At 37.9% G+C, this 21,844-nt stretch overlaps 1 long non-coding RNA gene across 1 annotated transcript in view; it reads right to left on the bottom strand.

Annotated features, from left to right (window-relative positions):
• Window positions 1-5,338: 5,338 nt before the first annotated feature.
• LOC140628676 (uncharacterized) overlaps window positions 5,339-21,844 on the bottom strand; it is a 29,672-nt gene continuing 13,166 nt past the window's right edge. Inside the window, exons 2-5 of the long non-coding RNA XR_012026686.1 lie at window positions 18,213-18,407; window positions 10,245-10,405; window positions 9,139-9,320; window positions 5,339-7,421 (exon numbers count right to left, since the gene is read on the bottom strand). This is a non-coding gene — a long non-coding RNA (uncharacterized lncRNA). The remainder of the gene's footprint in view (window positions 7,422-9,138; window positions 9,321-10,244; window positions 10,406-18,212; window positions 18,408-21,844) is intronic.

Here is a 21,844-nt window from a genome sequence, read left to right as displayed (position 1 = left end):
GTCTGTTTTTTTCTGCCCTGCTCAACTTCATTCTCTCAGTTTCTGTACAGCATGCTGCCAGGACATCCTGTTGTGACCCGTTCCCCTCCTGTGCCTCACCCATCCAGGTAACTTTGTGACAAGAAAGACTAGGAGACTGGCCAGCTTCCAGCATCTTGTCGCTGGTGATCCTGTATTACAGTAGGCGTTTGAGTGGTGAACCTGGGCATGCTGCCACAGCCAGCAGTGAAGGTGAATGCTTTCCAGTGCCAATAAGGACTAAGGCATGAAAGTAAATCCATGCAGAATTGACTTTGTCAGTGCTTTCTAGTAAAGGAGATTATACATGCAAAGTGCACTGGTAGCAGTAGGCATTATTTTGTTACTCGTAGTTCTAGATGAAAGAACACCAATATTCTTCACCTTAATTGGTGTTTTAGCAAGAAGCTGATGTTAATAGAAAGTACCGTACCTTGTTGCATGTGTTGCCTTGCTCTCCTCAGGGATAGAGAAGTGGTACATATTCCTACAGGTCAATGCTTCCCCAACTTGAATTGCTTATGAATCACCCAAGGGATTTTGATTCAGTAGATCTGGAAGAGAGCCAAGGTTCTGCATTCCTAACAAACTCCCAGGTGGTACCACGATGCCAGTATTGCTGCTCTGAAGACCTCACATTGAGCAGCAAGGATATAGAGGGAAGAGTGAGTTCCTCAAAAAGCAATACTGGCTAATGGGCATGCCTGTATATCTCGGTGCTTCAACCATGCCACAGGACAAGAACATGCCCTAACACACAAAATACATCAGTTCTCTCATCACTACTTCATGTTAGTGCAAACTTACTCACAGTGGAAACATGCCTGGATTAGTGGTCTCCCTTACACAGGGCTCTTAAAGTTCTCTGTGGAGAAGAGAAATGGTTGGCTACTCCCCCTTCCCAATCTGTGAACAGAATGATTTTGTACATTGAAAGACAATTCATTCTGAGCTATAGAAGAAGTGAAGTTCTATTGTCAAGAATTTAGGGAGTCCTATGAATTGCCACCAGGTCAGCTTTTTCTCCTAACTCTCCAAAGAGAGCAGTTGGAGGAGTCTTGTTTATTGACCTCCTGCTATATGTGGGGCACTGTGTCTTAGGCAATAGAGATACAAAGGCATAAAGCATAGTCTTTTACCTGAGAAAGTTGACAGTAAAGGATCACTTTTTTGACTTTATATTTATAAAAGTGCACACCTAATTACTGCTTATTAACCAAAATGTGGCTAGGACACTAACACAAGGAGAATATATTATATTTTTAAGGCTAAGTCATCACACACATTTATGGTATGATTAGTAGAGTTATGAGTGACAATCATATGCCACCTCTAGTCTGTAAATCATAGCTTCTTAGCCCTGCTTTAAAAACAAAATGTGACTGTGGGCTAAATGCTGTGTTAGCACAAGGAGTAATCTTCTTGTTAAACTACAAAGGGCGTCCCAGAGTTTTAATTTTGTTTCCATGTGTAAAATTATATACTCTTTGGATAGCTACTAAATTTGGCCATGTAGCTAAACTGCTCCAAGAAGAGATAAGAGAGGGGAACAGATAACTGTAGACCATGAGATAGAATACAGTAAACACCAGAGAGGTGAAACATAATGTCCTGCGTGGTTGGCAACCAGCTGACCAAATCCAGCCCACCGCTGGGTTTTGTAAATAAAGTTTTATTGGAACCTATTTGTGTTATCTGTGGTTGCTTTCATGTTACAATCACAGAATCGAGGAGGTATAACAGAAATTGTATGGCTTGCAAAACCTAAAATAAATCCCTGTAAATAAAAAGAAATGTGTGGGAAATATCAGAAAGGGAGACAGAACATAAAGACTCCTAACTCTGGGAAACGAACTAGGGGTGGTGGAAGGGGAGGTGGGCAGGGGGTGGGGGGGGTGAATGGGTGACGGGCACTGAGGGGGGCACTTGACGGGATGAGCACTGGGTGTTATTCTGTATGTTGGTAAATTGAACACCAATAAAAAATAAATTTATTAAAACACACACACACACACACACACACAAAAGTTTGCTGACCCCTAGAGTCTAAGAAGTAGGCTCATTTTTTTTAAAATTATAAATTGTCATATAACATTGTATAAGTTTAAGGTGTACCAATAAGTGTGGGGTCAGGGCCAGGGAACAGTTCTGACTCTCTCCTGCACTTTGTTCATATCCACATTTCATCCACCCTCCCCACAGCCCTGCCCCACAAACCTTGACCTTCCTTCAAGGGTAGCAATGCACACCCAAGCACTGAGGGTTCTCTCTTCAGGGAGTCAACCAAAAGAAGAAGCTCACAAGGCCTGCTGGGCGGGACATGTTGAGTTTTGGAATACCATATAGTCTGGAAAGCAGGAGACAAGGGTTTTGGGTGTGTGCACCTCCTTGGGTCTCCTATATTCTTTGCCCCATGGGCAGTGGCTTAGCAGGAACAGGGCCAGAGTAGAACCTCTACAGGGAGAGTTAGATCAGGGGCCTCTAAGCCTGGTTCTAAGGGTAATACCACTAAGAAGTCTCATTAAATTTGGAAGCTGGACACGGGAAATATTAGGAAAGTCTTTTAGTTAGGTGTGATACTTTGATTTATAAAAAGGTATATATGTGGTCTACTTCCCTGTTTGTGCACAGATTCCCTAAAACCTTGGAATTTACTAAGTGTTGAGAGTGATAAAGGTGTCTTTTGTTATGTTCATGAGGTGATCTTTGTAAGGCACTTAAAGATGGGGGCTGGTTACTGGGAGAACCAAACCTTTAATTAGAGGGTTAGAACTTTTAGTTCTCACCTCCCCCACCTGCAGAGAGGAGAGTGGGACTGGAGGTTGAATCACTTGCAATTGGCCGATGCTTTAGTCAATCATGATTATGTAATGAAGCCTCCATAAATACCCAAAATGACAGGGTTTGGAAAGCTTCCAGGTTGGAGAGCACAGGGAGATTTGGGAAGAGTGCTGCTCCTGGAGAGGGCATGGAAGCTCTGCACCCTTTTCCCATCCATGTTCTACACATCTCTTCCATCCAGCTGTTCCTAAGTTATATCCTTTTTTAAAATTTTAGGAAAGATTTTATTTATATGAGAGAGAGAGAGAGAGAGAGAGAGATCATGAGAAGGGAGCTGCAGAGGGAGAGCAAGAGGAACAAACAGACCCCCTCTGCTGAGCAGGGGGCTCAATTCCAGTACCCCAAGATCATGACTTGAGCCAAAGTCAGACGTTTAACCCACTGAACCACCCAGGAGCCCCCTAAGTTATATCCTTTTATAATAAACAGATGATGTAGTGAGTAAAATGTTTCTCTGAGTTCTGTGAGCTGCTCTAGCAAATTAAGCATACCCAAAGAGGAAATTGTTGGAACCTCTGATTTATAGCCCATTGGTCAGAAGCGTAAGTGAGCTGGGCTTGTGACCTGTGTCTGAAGTGGGAGGAGGGGCAATCTTGTAAAACTGAGCCTTTAACCTGTGGAATCTGGCACTTCGAAGGGAAGGAAAGCAGTTCACAAGAAGATGAAAACAAGGGATGCCTGGGTGGCTCAGCAGTTAAGCGCCTGCCTTTAGCTTGGGGTGATCTTGGAGTCCCAGAATCAAGTCCCACATCGGGCTTCCTGCATAGAGGCTGCTTGTGTCTGCCTCTGTGTGTGTGTGTGTGTGTGTCTCATGAATAAATAAATAAAATATTTTTAAAAAAAGAAAATGAGTAAATGTTTGGTAAACAAATGTTTGCTAGGCCATACAGAAACAATGAGACACAGAGAGGAATTTTAATAGCCTTTGCTAAATTCCTCCCTGTCTACCACAGCTAGATCATATTATGATGTAGTTATCTATGTTGGTAGCTTCCTTCCTGGAGAAGGTCCTCCATCCAAATTATTTGAGGCAATTAGGGGAGCAAAGTTTCTTTCTTAGTCTTTTGGACCTGGAGTGTTTTCAGAGCAAAATAATCTGCATGCCACATCTTAGGGTGACTCATTCTGAACCCCTACACTATCAGCTACATCTCGAGAAAATCTCTTAATATTTCAGCCATCACTTTGGAAGATCAGGGGCTGTTCTAGCCTAGATCTATGATTCTTAAGTATATGGAGAGTATCATTGTTAATAATAAGAATTTGTTGTATGCTTTAGATGTATTGGAGTAGAATTTGGGAGAGAAGAGAAAGAAGAGCCACCTCTAAGTAGAGAATCAGTACTCAGTCTAGAAAATGGCTCAAGTTGCTTTTATTTTAAGGTTAGACTTAAATAAAATGACATAGTTAATTAGTGTCTGCGCTGCAATTAGAAAATAATCCTCATGACTTTGAGCCTGGTGTTGCTTGTCCTCTATACTAAATCCAATAATCAGCAACATGGCACCAGTGGGAAATAGGGGGTGTATTAGACTGGTGGTTTTCAAATCTTGGTGAAAACAGTAATCCCTTCATGAGTCTTCTGAAATGCTGATTCCTTAGCTAAACACAAGGGATTCTGATTCTGAAGGTCTGTGCAAGGCCTGGGAATCTGCACCTATGCATTTACAAAGTACCAGTGGAAATTTGGAGACAGGTGGTCCTTGGACTCACTTAGAAAAGTAGTGGGTTAGAATGTACTGTACTTTCTTCACTTTGGGATGGTAGCTCTCTACTGAAGTGCCTTTAGTATGTTGAAGATCTGAGTTCTTTCCCCAGGGAAGATGACTGACTTGTGCTGACCCATCCCCGTGATCTTGTCTGCCCAGTTTCACTGAGGTCTTTGGAGTACCCATATATGAGACTGGAGTTACGGAGTCACCTCAGGCCAAGAAACAAAAGGCAGTTTTCTGACCTTCTCTGATTTTATCATTGCCATACTCTAACTCGCTGAGCTAACCAGCCACAGTTCTATTGGAACTCACCATGGAGACAGATTAATTTTAACTCAGAGAACATGGGCTTTTCAACACAAGTTAAATATAGGCTGGCACAGAACATTACAGAAGCGTTAGGTCCTCAGAAATTTTTTTAGCTCCTAAACTTTGAGCAGCTACTAATGTATGCTCCTCATACTTTCTCTTGGTCATTCTCACCTTTTCTTCTTTCCATGATCACTGAAATGGGGAGGGCAGAACTTTACCAGCAGGAAACACAAAGGTCATCGGTGAGCAAATTTCTCCTAAAGGATCACATTGAAAGTTAATGGAAAGAGCAGTCCATATGTCTGAGGTTCTAAGGTAGAACCCTGAGCTTTGTGCTTGCTGTTTGTGTTTTCTTGGGTGAAAATACTTACCTTGAAGTAATATCAGATACGTTTTGAAATACATTTCCACAAAATAAATGCTCTGAAATTTGACCAAATGGAAAAATTTGGAGGTAAACATACTGCACAGTTTCATCTGTAAGTTTTTATTTTTCCTAGAACCAAAGAGAGTATACACACACACATACGCAACTCCTACTTTTAGCAGATATTTCATTAAGATACCACTCAATGCAAATGTTAATGAGACTTTCAAATCAAGAAATTGCAGTGATACGTTATTGTCTTTCATTATAAGACTACCAGTTGGCATTAGCAATATTTGGTACTTCTGACTAGCATAAGGATTTTTTAAAAAGTTAATTAATGACTTTCAATGGTGGAGTCATGTCCAGTATAAGTGGATTCTATAATAATACTAGGAAATAGAAGATGAAATGTAAGGCTGGCAATAATGAACTTTGTATGACCCATATGGCAATATACATTAATGTTTCAAAAATACTGATAAGTTGTCAGTAGTAAATTACAAATACTTACAAATCTGAGGTAAGAAATTTTTAATGTTTGGAATATTGGCCTCCTTAAGCTACATTACAGTACAAGTTGTAGTTAAAAGTGAAGATCCTGGAGGCCATCACTTGAGATCTCATTCCAGCTCCGTGAACTTGGACATCTCACATAAACTCCATTTTTCACCTAAAAATGAGTGAAACTACTCACAGGGTTGATACCAGGGTTAAAAGAGATCATCTACATCAAGGGCTTAGTACAGTAAACAGTAAATGCTAGATTTTAGCAATATTTTACCATAGTTTCATCTTTTTTTTCCTTAAAAACTAGTGCTTAATAGATATATTCCTTTAAGTATCTCTTCTGCATTGTGCATATAAATGTATGCATTAATTTGGTAAAGTCAATTAATTAAAAATAAGTATAACTATATTTTTGAAACAGCCCTATAAATAATAAACATACTTCCAAGTTCTCAATAGAATGATAAAAGCTATCAACAGGCCCTTGCCCTGCTGAGTTTCCCTATGAAGTCAACAGCTCAGCCAGCCTCTCAAAGGCCACGGAAGTTTGAAGGTCAGACACTGTATGTGTAGGGGTGATCTCCAGATTTAACTCTTAAATGCAGGCCACTCAGATTTGTAGCTGTGTTCATCTCTGTGAGATAAGAGACATCTTCTACATTTGAAACATTGACAATATGAAAAAGGTAGTAATCACACCCGTAATCATACTTAGATCTGCTAAATTAAAGACAGAAAGCAAGGTTACACAGACATCACCTCTTAGTGACAGAAATTTGACTGCAAGGGCCCAGCCAGGTCCCTTCTTCCAACAGCCATCAAGGTGGATTGTACTTAAAATATCTCAAATACTTAAAATAATAATCATAGTAATAATGGCAAGAATTTCGTTTAAAGTCATATTTATCAAGGTCCTTTACTGATCTAAATCTTTATGAAAGTGCAACTCCTGAGTGCATTTCTTCCTCCAGTCCCTTGTTTTTACTATTTGAGAAAGGAGCATCCCCAGGGAATTTGACAGAGTCACATATGGAGCTTGAGATTGTTGATCCTCATGTCAGATACAAATATCTATGGACTCTTGGACAGATTACATTTAGGTTTCTTGATGTCTCTCAGGCCTGTCATTTTTTTATAAAATGAAATTAGAAGGTTCCGATAAGGTAGACTTTTCACACACGCTATTGGTTATCATCTCCATTTTTTTTGTAGGTCTTTACAAATTGATGATTTGTTCTTTGTATAGCTCAAAGCAACCTAACTGATTTGTTATTTCCTAGAATTTACATTAAAAAGCCCCATGGTTTTCTATTTGTAGCAAAAGCATTTTTCTCTTCATAGTTGAGCATTTTCATAAGCCCTTATTCCTTTGTCACTTTAGAAAAATATCTAACTTAAATTGGAATGGATTTCAATGTAAAGTAGTTTAAACCGTTGTAGTATAAAAAAGAGATATCTATAAATCACAGTGGAAGGTAATTGATGAGAATGCATAGTGCTAAAGAATATAGAACTACATTGGCCATAGGGAAATGCTCATGAACTGTGAAACTTTACAATTTTCTTCCTTTTCTTCACTTGAAATTTGCATTGCTTTCCTCCCAGGGGATTTCAAGAGACGCTTCAGAGAACTTTAAAACTTTCAATAATGTTTTAAATACCTGGGGAATAAAAACAAAAACCAAGAGTAATAATGTTGGAGGAAGAGGCAGTGGAAAGGAACAGAGAATAGGAGCAAAAGGAAAAACAAAGGTGACTGGACAAAAAGGTAACATCCTCAGGTGCTGTAGTGGCTGATTCGTCTGTAGTCTGCTTTTGTAAAATCTTATGTGGATTTGGGAGTAAGCCCCATAATACCCTCATTCCATGCCTAACACTAGTCATACACTCATTTTGGACAAGAGGCTGTCAATACCAAGTCCCTATTATTCACCATACTGTTATCTGTAGTTACTTTCCAGACTCTATTGAATAGATGAATATATGATAATTCTGTTAATATTCTTATTCTCAAAATATTTCAGCTCTGCCATATATTATCAATATGTTCTTTAAAATGAGGATAATAAAAATACTGATATCAAAGGCTTGCTTTAGGGATTGAAAGAGTTGGGGGATGCCTGGCTGGCTGACTTAGTAGAACATGTGACTCTTGATCTCGGGCTTGTGAATTTGTACCCCAAGTTGGGCGTAGAGATTACTTAATAGGGAGGTCCTTTCCTCTGCTTTGTCTAGAATAGTTATAGAACTGAACTAATATTTTGAAATTTCGTATGTTAATAGATTCAAGCAATTTGCATGGGAAAGTGGCAGTAGACAGATTACCTTTATGTTCCACTCTTGAAATTTTGCAAAGCATTTTAACAGAATTCTCAAAATGAGAAGGTATGTTAGACTCAAGTTTATCAATTCTCAATATACATCACTGTATCGCTAGCATTTTTTATCCCATTCAACCATCCAGTTCACTTGGGAGGCTACTTAAAAGATGTTAGATTACAAAATAGTTTATGTCACCCTCCCATGTCTTTGACATCTCCATTTTTCTGGAACCTACAGAGATAGGTGAGCACTCTATGCCAGTACTCCAAGAATAGATATCTTTTTTTTCCACACCTGTCTCTTCTAGTGTATGATTCTCCTTATCTCTTTGAGACATTTCAATGGTTTAGTTTCTACAAACATGATTTTATCAGAACTTTGCTTTATACTTTAGACTTGAAAGGAAACTTCTTTGGGGATAGTTCCATCTTACTTGTTCAAGGTGTGAAACATATAACTATCTGATTTTTTCCATGCTACTCTGATACACAATGATTCTAAATTGAAGTAATAGAATACTGTTGCCTCCAGACTTTATCTTGAATAATAAGAGAATAACAATTGGATATTTGGGGTAGATTAATATACACACTGCATGGATTGGTAAAAATATTGCTTTTTTAAATGTATTCTAGTATAATTATCTATTTTCACAAAACTCTTAGGAGAGTCAGGTGAATGGAATTTATCCTTATAACAGTGACCATTATACAGTATTCCAACATGACTTTAATGGTACTTTCTGGTGACCTGTGTAACAGAAGTTACTCTAATTGTATTGGATGAGATGAATAGTTGATCAAGAGCAAATTTCATTTTCAGCACAATTACCAAGGAAACTAAATTATAAAAATATTTCTTATAAAGTCTTTGTATTTCTTATTCTGAGATTATAAAGGTAACCTTTCAATTTATTATTAATAGAGTATTTGGAAGCCAGATTCCACATTAAGTCAATGAAAGGCTATTTGGGTAGACTACAATGTGGGGAGGGATCCCATTTTTCTGAAGATAGTTTGAGATTGTAGTGTGGGTGGTGAAGGGAAGGGTACTCACAGTGTGTAGAGTCACAGACTCAGCAAGAATGTAACCCTGCTGGCTGCACCTTCTTTTCCCCACAGGGAATCCCATCAAAGCAAGAAGGGGTGAAGTGGCTGAGAAGGGCCAGTGCCAGTGGTATGTGACTCCAGGATCTACTGAAAGAAGTTTGCATTGCAGGTCCATTTGTAGATCTTGATCTACACATCAGAGACTCAATAGTTAATTTTACTCACTAAGATAAAGGTCTTATTTATCTGATTTTAACAGATGTAATAAAATTATTTAAATTAATCTTTACCAGATGGCTCTCTTATCCTTTACATCATTTCATACATTTTTTAATCTATAAAAATGTTGGTGGTAAATAGAGAACATGATGTAAAATGTCAACTCTTTCCAACAGGTTAGAGTAGAAGATGGTTTTGTTTAACTGAGTTGTGCAACATAAATACCAATAGCTGAGCTTGGCATATAATATTTATGGAATAACTCTGATTGTAAAGCTTTGCTTCTCTCCATAAGATTTAGGCATAGTTTACAATAAGGACTATCATGTTGAGCTAAATAGGGTTTAACATTCTTGAAGTGTTTTTATGCTGTGGTTATCTGACTCTATGAGTTAATTTGCATTGTGTTTAACTTGTCTCTACTGTCCATGTCTCTTTTCACATTTTTGTTGATAATGTCTAGTCCCATACTTACATACCAATACATTTTTCTTAGAAGATCTATTCTATGAAATATTATAAGGGGAAAAAAGGATAAGTTTGGAAAATGCTAAATCCTGTGTCTTCTACTTGGATTTTCATAATGGACATAAAGATAACTAAAGGCTCTGAGAAGTCCTGCAGGTAAAAGAAAAAAAAAAAACACTGAAGAGTGTTTAACCCAGTGTTCTCTGGATGTATTGGATCATGGAGCATGCTTTTTTTGCATAATGTCTTGTTATATCTCACAGAATTTTGGGAAATGCCAATTTAGACATCTAACGCAATCACGTAGACTCGAATTTACCTATGTATTTCTAATGAAATGAACCTAAGTACATAAAGTAAGGTTTGCAAAAAGTATACTACATTTCTGTTTTCTTAAATAGAATTCATTTCATCTTTCCACCTCACCTGGGAAAACCTCTTGTTCACCTTCATTCTATTTCTTTTACCATAGATATTGTTGTTTCATGTAACTAAAAGTTTATTTTGCTCTCACTTTCTGTGTGTTCAAAGTGGGATTATTCCTCCAAAGTTCCAGGTAGGTGAGAGGACAGATTTCCATTCTTTCTCTATTTCCAGTTTAACAGAGGGTAAGAAAAAACAAACATTAAGTTTCCATATTAAAATAATATGAAAAAAAAGAATATGAAAACATTTAGACCCTTACATAATTGAAAAAGCATCACTTACATTCAACTTTGGCTTTTACATGATTATATCCTGGGCCCTGCCTCTCTCTTTCATTACATAGCACTCTCCATCTAGCCCGATAGGCCTTTGATTCACTTTCTGCCTTTGGGCCTTTGTCCTTGCTGTTCCTTCTCCCAGTATCTTTCCTGGTCCTTGCTGTTCCTTCTCCCAGTATCTTTCCTGCTCTTCATACTGACCATTCCTTGAAATCAAAGCTCTCAGATTAAATGTCAACTCCTTAGAGAAGTCTTCTCTAACTACCAGACCAGAGTATTTACCTAGTCCCTCACTACAACCAGGTAGTGCAACCAGTACAACATCACCCTATCTTAATTCTCTGCATAGCACCTATTATTATTTGATGTTTTATTGTTTATTTATCTTTTGGTTTCTCCCAACCAGAATCCAAAAGCTCCATGAAAGCTGGGATATTATCTATCTTAGTCTCCACTGCTTCCCCATTTCCTAATACAGTGCCAGGAAAATAGTCTAGAATCTACAGATAATTGTTGAATGAATGAATGAATGAATGAATGAATATTTGCCTTTTCATGCTTTTTATTTTTTTGCTTATTTCTTAGTCTTTCTTTCTTCCTTTTTAAAGATTTTATTTATTTATTCATGAGAGACACACAGAGAGAGACAGAGACATGGGCAGAGGGAGAAGTAGGCTCCATGAAAGGATCCCAATGTGGGACTCGATCTCGGGACCCCAGGATCACGCCCTGAGCCAAAGACAGACGCTCAACTGCTGAGCCACCCAGGCATCCCTTTCTTGGTCTTTATCACTGGAAATTTCAGTCACCCTTTGCAGCCATTCTATGCATTATTTTCCCCCTCCCCCTGGTCACTCTCAACGCCATTCCATAAAATGGGCCATCTTCCTTTCTTATCTCTAATTCTACAGTTTCTCTGAGAGTCTGAGTTAATCTTTCATGTCTCTTTATATTAAACTACCTTGGAGACTGTTCTTGTCTATACTTAAAGTTTACATATATGGCAAAAAGCCTTCTATATCCTCTCCTTTGACACCTATAGCTTAATCTCATTGCTAACTTCTCTGCTTTGCTGTTGCAGTGCTAGCAAAACATGCCAGCTAAATCTTGTTTTCCTGTTGTTCATTGTCTATTAATATTGTGTCATAAGGCAGACTAGGTACATTTTAGGGCAAGAACTATGCCACATCCTTCTTTTCTTTCTTCTTTTCTTTCTTAATAACGCCCAAGGCATTTTCTACCATATTTCAATGAGGTTCAGTGAATAAATGCACTGCCAAAAGTAGACAGTGTCTAATGAAAAACAAAGCATCAGTATTAATTAATGCCAAAAGTAGACAGTGTCTAATGAAAAACAAAGCATCAGTATTAATTAATGGTCCTGGGCAGCCCAGGTGGCTCAGTGGTTTAGCGCCACCTTTAGCCCAGGGTGTGATCCTGGAGACCAGAGATGGATTCCCATGTTGGGCTCCCTGCATGGAGTCTGCTTTTCTCTCTGCCTCTCTCTCTCTCTCTCTCTCTCTCTCTCATGAATAAATAAATAAATGAAATATTTAAAAAGTTAATGGTCCTAAATGAGCCCCTTATATTATTTATTCACATTACTAAGATTAGGAAGGAAGAATTAAGTGGCAGATCTCTATACAATGACCCCTTCTTGCCTTTGTTTTGATAGGGCTGCTTCCTATTATGTTTTTTTTCCCCACAATTGAGACATTAAAGATATCTATCTATCTATATATATATAGATAGATAGATAGATATAGATAGATATATATATAGATATAATAAAGATATATATATCTTTAATTTATAAAAGTACTATAAGAATACCAAACCAAGTTGAGAAAATAAAGAGATAAGAAAATATAATCCACAGGTAAAATGTCTTCTTAAATATTTTTCTTTCTTTAGTGTTTTGAAATTAGGATGTATTACTCTGATGCTCTAGGATAAAAACAATCTTCCTAACATCTCTTATATACAGTATTCTGCTCTGGCTTTTATTTGCCAGATACAAAAATCATTTAAAATTATTATTACCTGAAAAATTTGTTTGTAATGATCAATTAAAATAATACCAAATTGCAACAAATAAAAAATAAAATTATCTTCCCTGGTTATATTAAATGCATAATACATTTAGGCTTCTAAACTATAAAGATTTTATTTGTTTAAAAATAAAAGGGAGACAAATAGAATCCAGTAACAGCAATATATATTTCCTCACAAAAATTTTGTCTATTTAATGATAACATTCACTTACGGTTTTTATTAATCAGTCAGAAAAGCAATCCCATATGAAAAAGCAGAATATAGCTTCATCACAAAGTTTGTGAAAGGAACCATAGAACCTATAAATGTTTTTTGTGTGTTTTCGGTAAATGTTACTTGGGTAAAATGCAATTGTGAAGTGAATTGATTCTAATCACAATTGTTTTCTGTGAATGAAGTCCCCAACAAAACTCAATCAGTATTCAAAGACTTTTAAAGGATTAAATTCCATCTGTGGTTGAAGATCAAATTTTAGAGTACTGGTAAATATTAGTTTTTGACTCTGAGTATCTTAAAGAATAATTAAGTCATATTTTGAAAAGCCTATCCCTTTAATATACAAAGATTTAGTATCTCTGCAAGCAAATATCTAGTGTGTAGTGGGCTTATAACTTACCAGTGAGAACTAAAAACATGTGTAGGAAAAAATGGGCTATAAAATGCTTAAACTTCTCTCTCCAGGAAAAAATAGACTAGCCAAATGATCAGTTTTCATTCCTTTCAGAAACAAACACAACACATCTCTAACTTCATTAGTTACCTAGGGGGACATGGGGAAATATATGTGTGTGTGTGTGTGTGTGTGTGTGTGTGTGTGTATATATATATATATATATATATATATATATATATATATATATGAAACATCTTTGCTTTTTGGGTTGTGGCCCTTATGCTAAACTTATCCCCTGGGTTTTCTTATATGGGTCATGCCATAAAAATATCCATTTCAGGGCTTGTCAGGTCAGAATCTCTGAGAGAGCCATTATACTGCCTATGTATCTTTTGTCCTTGTCAAATTATGATGTTTTCATTCATTCTCCTTGTACAGATCAGGGAGAGAATTGTTAAGTGTGGCTAAAGTTACAGATTGTGTTGTACCAACTACCAAACTTGAATTTATCACAAGGGTATTCTGTAATGGCCTGGCACTAGGTCAAAGCTGTTTTCAGTAAATTGATTGATGTTACTCAGTGTGTCTCTTGCAGCAAGACAGACAGCATCAGGCAGGAGACTTCAGGAAGGCTAAAACCTTCTCAGACAATAGTGATATTTAAAGTGTGGCTTTATCCCCTGTATACATTGCACTATGTTGGTAGACATGAGAATGGAAGAGAAAGAGAAGATTGGACTATTGGTTCAGGAATGGCTTTTTACTCTTTCCTTCATACTTTTTATCTCAAAACATGAGAAATCTGGCTTTGGGGGATTGTGCCCCTGTATTTTAATGACACCGCAGAGGAGCAGTTGCACAGTCCTGTGTTCAAACAAGTCCTGGATATATATCTATTTCTTTGTCATGGATTATTTAACAGTCGCTGGAATGATTTTACATATCCTTTAAGTTAACAAGCAGTATGAAAAAGAAAAAAAAAAAAAACCTTTGAGGCTGCATTTAGAAATTCTTTAGTGTCAACTAGCACTGGGGACATTTGGTACTTCTTTCATTTCTTGCTGTGATGTCCTGTTACCACAAAGACCACAGGCTTAAACTGTTTCCCTTCAACTGTATAAGGGAAAAAAATCATTTGAACGTTTCATATATTTTAGGAAGAGTTTAAATAATAGGGTCAAATTTTTCAAATTTGTACATGTCACTTGCTCCTCATCCATGCTTTTCTCTAGCGTCAGTTTTGTTCTCCTTTAGTACTTGTCAGTTAATTGTGAATATTTACAGCAGGATTAGAGAAAATGGTTCTTCTACTTCTTTTTTCTTTTTACTACACCTGAGATGAATGGAAAGAAATCTCTTTAAACCATATATGATATTGTGTGTTTAATTTCCACTCTTTTCAACTTATCAGGGGGTGAAGACATTTCCAAAACTTAGGTCTCCTTATTTCTTGCAGCATTATTTTTCTTGAAAGCCCGTTTTATTTTTAGCCAAAACTTCCTTTGACAAACTGGGACTGAGTCTTGCCAGTCCTTAGACGTTAGTCCTCATCACTCTCTTTTCCACTACCCAGAATTACCAAACACACACGCACACACACACCCCAAGGTAATTTCATCTTCTGTGCCTACTGATTATCCCCTTTCTTCATATAGTCTGTTTTATTCCCACCATTAGACCTACCCCATCTTATGGAACCCTTTGTACTCACATCAAACCTCAAATCTTTTGTTATCAATTCTGTGAGACTTTGATCTATTTGCCCCTAAATAATCTCTCCCTTGTCTGAACTCTGAATTTATTGTCTGTAGCATAGCTCGGAGTATTAAACAATATCCTTGCTTTATTTTGTGTAGCTGCTGATCTTCCCCTCAATTCCTTACACTTCTTTTCTAGTTCCCAATGAATCCAATCCAATGGTTTGGATTTAGTTTTTCAATACTAAGTAACATCTTTAAAGATCGATTCTTGCATATTTTGCAACCTTTCTTTAGAACATTTATGTCACCATGAATGAACGACAGTTCCTCATCATGGCTGTGGAGCGTTGCACAGAATTTCAGCTAGAACATAAATAAATGCCCTGCTCTAGTCTGGCATCACTGGGAAGTCCTACTTGCAGGTGAGCAAGAAGCAGAGTCTCTCTAAGTTAACTTATTACTTGAATATCTCTGAGGATATTAATGATGAAAAGGAGTGGCCAGAGGAAAGACTTTTCCCTTCTCAATTGCAGCAGTGTGACTAAGTGACTTCTGGTAGATCAAATAGACTATTTTGGGGATTCCTGCTCACCCATCTCCTCTGTGTTTTCAGAGCTGCTGTAGAGCTGTTAGAACAGTGAACTGATGCTTTTTGACTTGCCAAACAGTGGGAGCTTTCTATTTAAATAGTTATCCCTTAGAAGAGCTATATTAGGGAGCTCAAAGGGAAGGATTTAAGGGCCCACACAGAGTAGAGAGGCAGCAGATCAGCCACCTACTGGGCCCTTGTTCCTTCGAATGCTTCAAACTACATATTTGTAAGGCTGATGGCCTCTTGCTCACCGAACTGTATGCTCCTCACCTGCCTTTTTGTGTTTAGCAAACACATGGGAAGGGCAACTCTTCACTGCTTTGTACTTGTCTCTCATTGTTCTAGATAAGCAACACCACACAGCCAAGTGGGCAGAGATCCAGGTGTACTGCTGGCACCCAGGGGATATGATCATAGGAAAAGATCCTTTAGGGGAAGGAGATCCAGATTTAACACGTGGTTATTTTCCATGTGACAAATTTTAAAATGTCAGTAGACCAAGAAACCAAAGAAAGCAATCAGAATATCTGTTTTACACCAAGAATCCATATAGATGCTTTCTCATGCCTTTATTGAGAGGATTCATTCAAATTCTAACTAGTCAGACTAGCAAATTTATTCCTTTGATAAGGGAATCAACTCCATCAGGTAAAGAAATTGGGATTATTTCTCATGCTTTTAAGCACATAAGAACTTTATTACAACCAGAGATCATTCATGCTCTACCATTGCTGTTATAGTTTATTGTTCCTGTGACCACACCATGGAAAACAGTCCTATACCAGGGAAGATACAGAAAATATGAGTTATAGGTGGGAGACTCACCACCCTGCCAGATAAAGGTCTTTTTCTAAGTCTCATTGAAACCTAGCATTCAGAAGTAGGCCAGAAAATAGGCCTACCTTTTCATTCAGACATCCCTTTTTGTATTATCATTAAACATCTCCTAGGAGGCAGCTAGTCCTATTGTGGGCTGACAGATTATTCCACTCCATTTTTTTTGTTATACATACATTCTTATGAATTATTTTAAATATAAAAGATAGAAAAATAAGAAAATATTTCAATATTAAGACTGAACAAATGTTATATGTTGTTGAATCTTCTCCACTTTCTTTTTTATTTTTTTTTTTGAGGAAATGAAAGTTAAAGGTATAGCTAAAGCCCTCCTTTTCAGCCCCTCTCTTTACTACTTGATTTCTTACATACTTTTTATATACAGAGTTTATAATCCTTTCAGAAGCTAATTTATTCCTCGACTCCAGGACCATCTCCTGACTTCCTTAGGTACTCTGCAAAAGGACATTTCAGAACAGTACTAACCATAACAGGTGTCCTCCTTAATCTGGTCTCACTGGTATGAAAATACTTTCCTTTTTGAGAAGGACACTTCAGGTTGCCTGTTCCAAAGGACAGGGATCTCTAGCCTAACAGCTCTGAAGTGTGGAGAAACCGTTTATGTGCTGCCTAAAACCATACACAACTGTCCTTCAGACCTTAGTATTTTGGTCTTAAGAGGCCCTGATCAGTAATGATCATTTTGCACTACACCTGTTTTTTTGTTTTGTTTTGTTTTGTTTTGTTTTTGGTTTGTTTTTAGTACTTTGCCATCAATACCTTGTTTAACTTTTCTCATCTCTTGCTTATGGATCTACAGAATAATTTAATAAAATGAAGTAAGGTAGATTGATCACAGGTTTAAGATCACACTTCAGAGTATCCCGACTTTATAATGGATGCTTATACTCTTCCCACTCCCTGGGATACATCCTGCTCCCTTAGCTTTGTGTCTCCCCAAATCAAAATATAGAGCAAAGGTGAAGAAGTAGAAGTTGGCAGCTATGTGGTTTGGGTATTGAATTGTTCCCACATCAAAAGATTTATGAACTGTGCATTTTAAACAGTTCTCGGTTCATGACTCTCTTTAACTAAATTGAAAAAGCAGATGGGGAGGGTGAGGAAAATGTTAAAGAAAATGGCCTTGACTGTTCAATCTAGTGTTAAAGGTAAAAAGTTTAAGTCGGGTGGGTTTAAGGCTTATACTCTTAAAAGATGAAAACCTCAATTTTAAAGGACAAAATGAGAGGGTAGGAAGTAAATCCAAGGTGGCAGGTTTACCAAGTCTACTTTGCTGCTCACTAACACAGCTCTTCTGAGAGATAGCAATTTAAATAGAAAGCTCTCACTGCTTGGGAAGCAAAAACATTAAGACATTGCTTTAACAGCTTCACAGAATCTGCCATTTCATCCTGAATACAGTGCTAAGAAATGAGCAGTAATCTCTGGGGAGGGAACAGGGGCCCATAGCCAACACCTATGCTCAAGTCTGTGCTTTTTACACTTTTAGTTTCCATTTTCGTTAATCAGTATTTACCAGGTGACAGTCACAGCTTCTGTGGTTTTTGTTTTCTAAAGATCTTTCTGTTGTTGGTACTTCAGACTTTCAATCATTTCCCTGCCTATTTCTATGCTATTTCCTTTTTCTTTATGAACAACCACATGAAGTGTACCTGATTTCTAGGGTCAGTTGCACATTGGAAAATTGGCATTTGTTATTGAATCTTGGCATTTAAAAAGAATACTCTGGCACTCCCTTACTTTACTGGATTGTGTCATTTCTTTTGTTGCCTCCTTTTAAGCAACACTCTTTCAAACAACTGTCATTTATAGGTTATCTCATGCTGTGGAACAAACCACCACAAAATGTAAAGGACAAAACAACGGGCTCACTAGTCTGGGCAGTTGTTCTGTTTGTGCTAGTTGAAACTGATCTCTCTGGCGCTTGAGCATGTGTCATGGTCAGTTACAGGTTGCATGGCGGCTGGCTAATCTAGGATGGTTTCACTTTCATGTCTGGAGTTGGCTGGGTCACATGTCTGTCAAAACTCAGCAGGCTGGACTTATCTTCCCCATGGTCACAAGGTCCTGAGAAAGAACAAAAATGAGCATGTGAGGTCTCTGAGTCTCAGAACTGGCATATTGTGTATTCCACTGCAATCTGTTGGTCGAAATGTTTACAAGGTCAGTCCAGATTCGAAGGGAGGGGATATAGAGATATAGACTCTTTCTCCTTAGGGAGAGGAATAGCAAAATCACATTGCGAGAGGTATGGATACGGGAAAAGGCTAAGAATTATGTTTTCCCCCCCACCTGCTGCACGTTCTTAGCTTTTCCCATGATGTAGCCATGTCAAGGAATTTTCTTTCTTGGAACAGCTATTTTGATCTACAAGGAATATTGATCCATCATACTTACGAAGAAAATTATAACACAGAAGGATTATTTAGGTATCATAGGTGTTCTCGAGAATGAGAAACACTGAAGCCTTCAGCAGATGAGCCCATTTATTCTTAAGTGAAGCATTTTTACTCCCCCAAGAAACAGCCATAGTTCTGTTTTCATCAGATTAAAGCAATGCCAGGTCAGATGCATGAAATTGCATGAAGAATGCATTTGTTTATTCTGTATCACATATGGACACAATCAATACCTTGATATGGATCATATAGAGCCTCTGAATTCACCTCTACACAAACAGATCTCTGGTTGATGAGTTTTTTTTTTTTTTATAAACTTGAAGTTGACCTTTAGCTTTGTATTATCTGGTCAAAAAAAAAATCCTTAAACCTTTAACCTTTCCTTTTCATTCTTATTCTTTAATTAATTAAGATGTTTGGAGGTTACTGCTAGTCAATTCTCTTTCTGGTGCCATTTCATCACAGAAGACCACCAAATAAATGTGGATATTAAGTAATAATCTTGTTTTGTAAAATTGAAATGCTTTACATGAGATTACTAAATAGCGCATGATCTTTGAGAGGTTATCTTTCAGAAGACAAATTTAGTGAGTGTGTAGCATGAGCACGTGGTTTATTACACTCTGCATAGCACACTGTGTGGGAGAGTAGCAGATTTAATACTGTGGACAAGGGAAATGTATACAAAGAGAATGTGCCTTTGTTTTTTGGCTTTGCTATAGAAATATAAAGTTTGAGACTTGAAAGAACTTAAGGGATTTCCCAGTCCTGTCCTGCCTGAAACCTCCAGTTATGAATAACACATTGCGTTGAAAGAAACCAAATCCATTTCTAAGTGGCTTGTTGACTAGTCAAGACTGGAAGTGTTTGAGCAAAAGCTGATTGACTATGGGGGAGCTTACTGTGTGCCACCATTCTTATCTTCATGAAAGATATGGTATATTAAAGAGATGGACATGTCAATCACAACAAAATATGATACATGCTAAAATATAATAGACACATACATTGGAAACACAGAATAAAGTGGATTTTATTATCTAGTTTAACAGGCAGAACTTAGGGATTGTCCACATAGGTGGAACCCTGGAGGTGGTAAAGCTAAAGATAGTAGTTGCTATCAATTGAAATTTGGAATATCTGATAATTAGGGTTACTGGAAGCATGCCAAAACACTCTCTGTGGATCCACAGTTTTCCAAGACTAAAGTCACATCCATTTTCTGAGATCAAATTCCATCCTTGGCCCATTATGGAAACACCACCTGGACCTCAATGAATGACTGCCAAGAAGCCCTTTAACGATAGGCATAGATGGCAAAGAGAGGCTATACATTGGCCAGAGTGCTTCCTCTGCAGTTATCCTATCCAATGTGTGGCAGGTTTGAACAGCATGATGAAGTATTATTTTAACATTACACATAAACTTTATTCTCCTCTGCAGCAAATTGCCTCCTAATTTTTTTCAGTTATCTGATGTGTTAAAGATAGACAAAACTCAGTTTGTTAATTCTAGGGAAATTATTGTCACAGCAGGGAGCTGTACCAAGGAAGTCTAAAAAAGCAATGACAACAATACTAGAAACTGGAGGGAGAAAAGTCATAAACTTTTCTCTTTCTTTTCGTTGCTGATTTGTAGTCAGTGACAGCTCTGCTCTTTCATTTGTTCTCCCATCCATGCCCCCCATTATTCTTGGTTTTATGTTTCTTTCAATTTCTTCTACCTTTCTTCCCAGATAATATCTATTTCCTTTTCCCAAGCCCTAATTCACCTCATTCTACCATTCTCCTACTGGTGTAGCTAGCTTATACAATCCAATCAGGACGCTTCTGATCAGTTCCTTCCTAGGATTTACTTGATCATCTTCAAGAAGATAATTGTTTAACCTTAGAGATGGGGTGAACAAAAGGGCGAAGCAGGCTGTGCACACGTTCAAGCCTTTCCTTCATCTTGCATCCTTAGGCTTCCAGATATAACCGTCTACACCCCCTCTGCCTTCAACCCCTATAGACCACCCCAAGTTTCCCTTCTTCAGAGTGGCCCTGGGTTGTTCACAAACTGGTCCCAGTACACAGAGGTCAAGGAGAGACCAAAGAAAAAGGTGGACCAGTCCAGATTGATAGCTGGCAAGTTTCATAGGCAAGGGAACTTCCCTACAAGGCTTATCTCAGGTGCTGCAAGATGAATAGATCTCCACATCCCCCTAACTGGTTAGAAGCCTAACTGGTTTCAATCACATATACCATCCAGAGGTCTCAACAACACATTGCTCTCTCAAGGCTGAGTCCTTGAAAATGACTCCAGCTTTGGTAATATAGGCAGAATGTACATTTCAAGGACAAGAGAGGAGTTGAGGAACCTCTGATGGCCTAGGTACAAGTCCTGGCCTCCTCCAACACCCTGCTCCTGATTGATCCCTCTTTTCTCATTCTTTACCTTTTCCCAGTTCAGATTTCCCATTCTTCTACTGCAACCGATCTATTCTAGGAATTTTAAGGCTGTTAAAAATAATTTCCGATTAAATTCATAATAAGCCAGGAGTGAATTATTTCAGATCTTTGGGAGGTACTTTATAAATAGATCTGTTAAAGACAAAGAAATTCTGATTGAAATTATACATGGACATATTATGTGGGGTCATAGGTGCTTCTATGAATTAATTCACAGATGCTTATTAAATGCCTTCTTTCTACTAATAGTGAGGAATCCAAACATATTCTCTTAGGGAGCTTATAGTTGAGTGGCCAAGATAGGTAGTGCTATAGCTTGAATTGACCCATAAACAAGGCTGCAACAAAAGTTTAGATGCAGGTTTATTTGGGGGAGCAAAAACCCAAGAATCTTCAAGTTGGGGATGCACACAAGTCAAAGAAATAGAAGAAAGGAAGGGTATGTCATTGAACTGGACTCAGTCCCAGTGGGAGCCTCCTGAGAAACCATCTAGAATGTACCTTGGGCTTGCTGCCTCAGACATCCACTGGCTGTCCCCCATGGGTCACAGACTGTTCCACCTGTTGTTCACTCATTTGTATTTCCACTCTTTGGAATGGGTCAGTTGGTCCCTGAAATCGTCCCACTAAGTGGTGGTAGAGAATGCAATAAATA

Source organism: Canis lupus, chromosome X (genome assembly GCF_048164855.1).
Source record: "Canis lupus baileyi chromosome X, mCanLup2.hap1, whole genome shotgun sequence".
Classification (NCBI taxonomy): domain Eukaryota; kingdom Metazoa; phylum Chordata; class Mammalia; order Carnivora; family Canidae; genus Canis; species Canis lupus.
The sequence above is the reverse complement of the archived record's forward strand: the minus strand, read 5'-3'. Positions and strand labels throughout refer to the sequence as shown.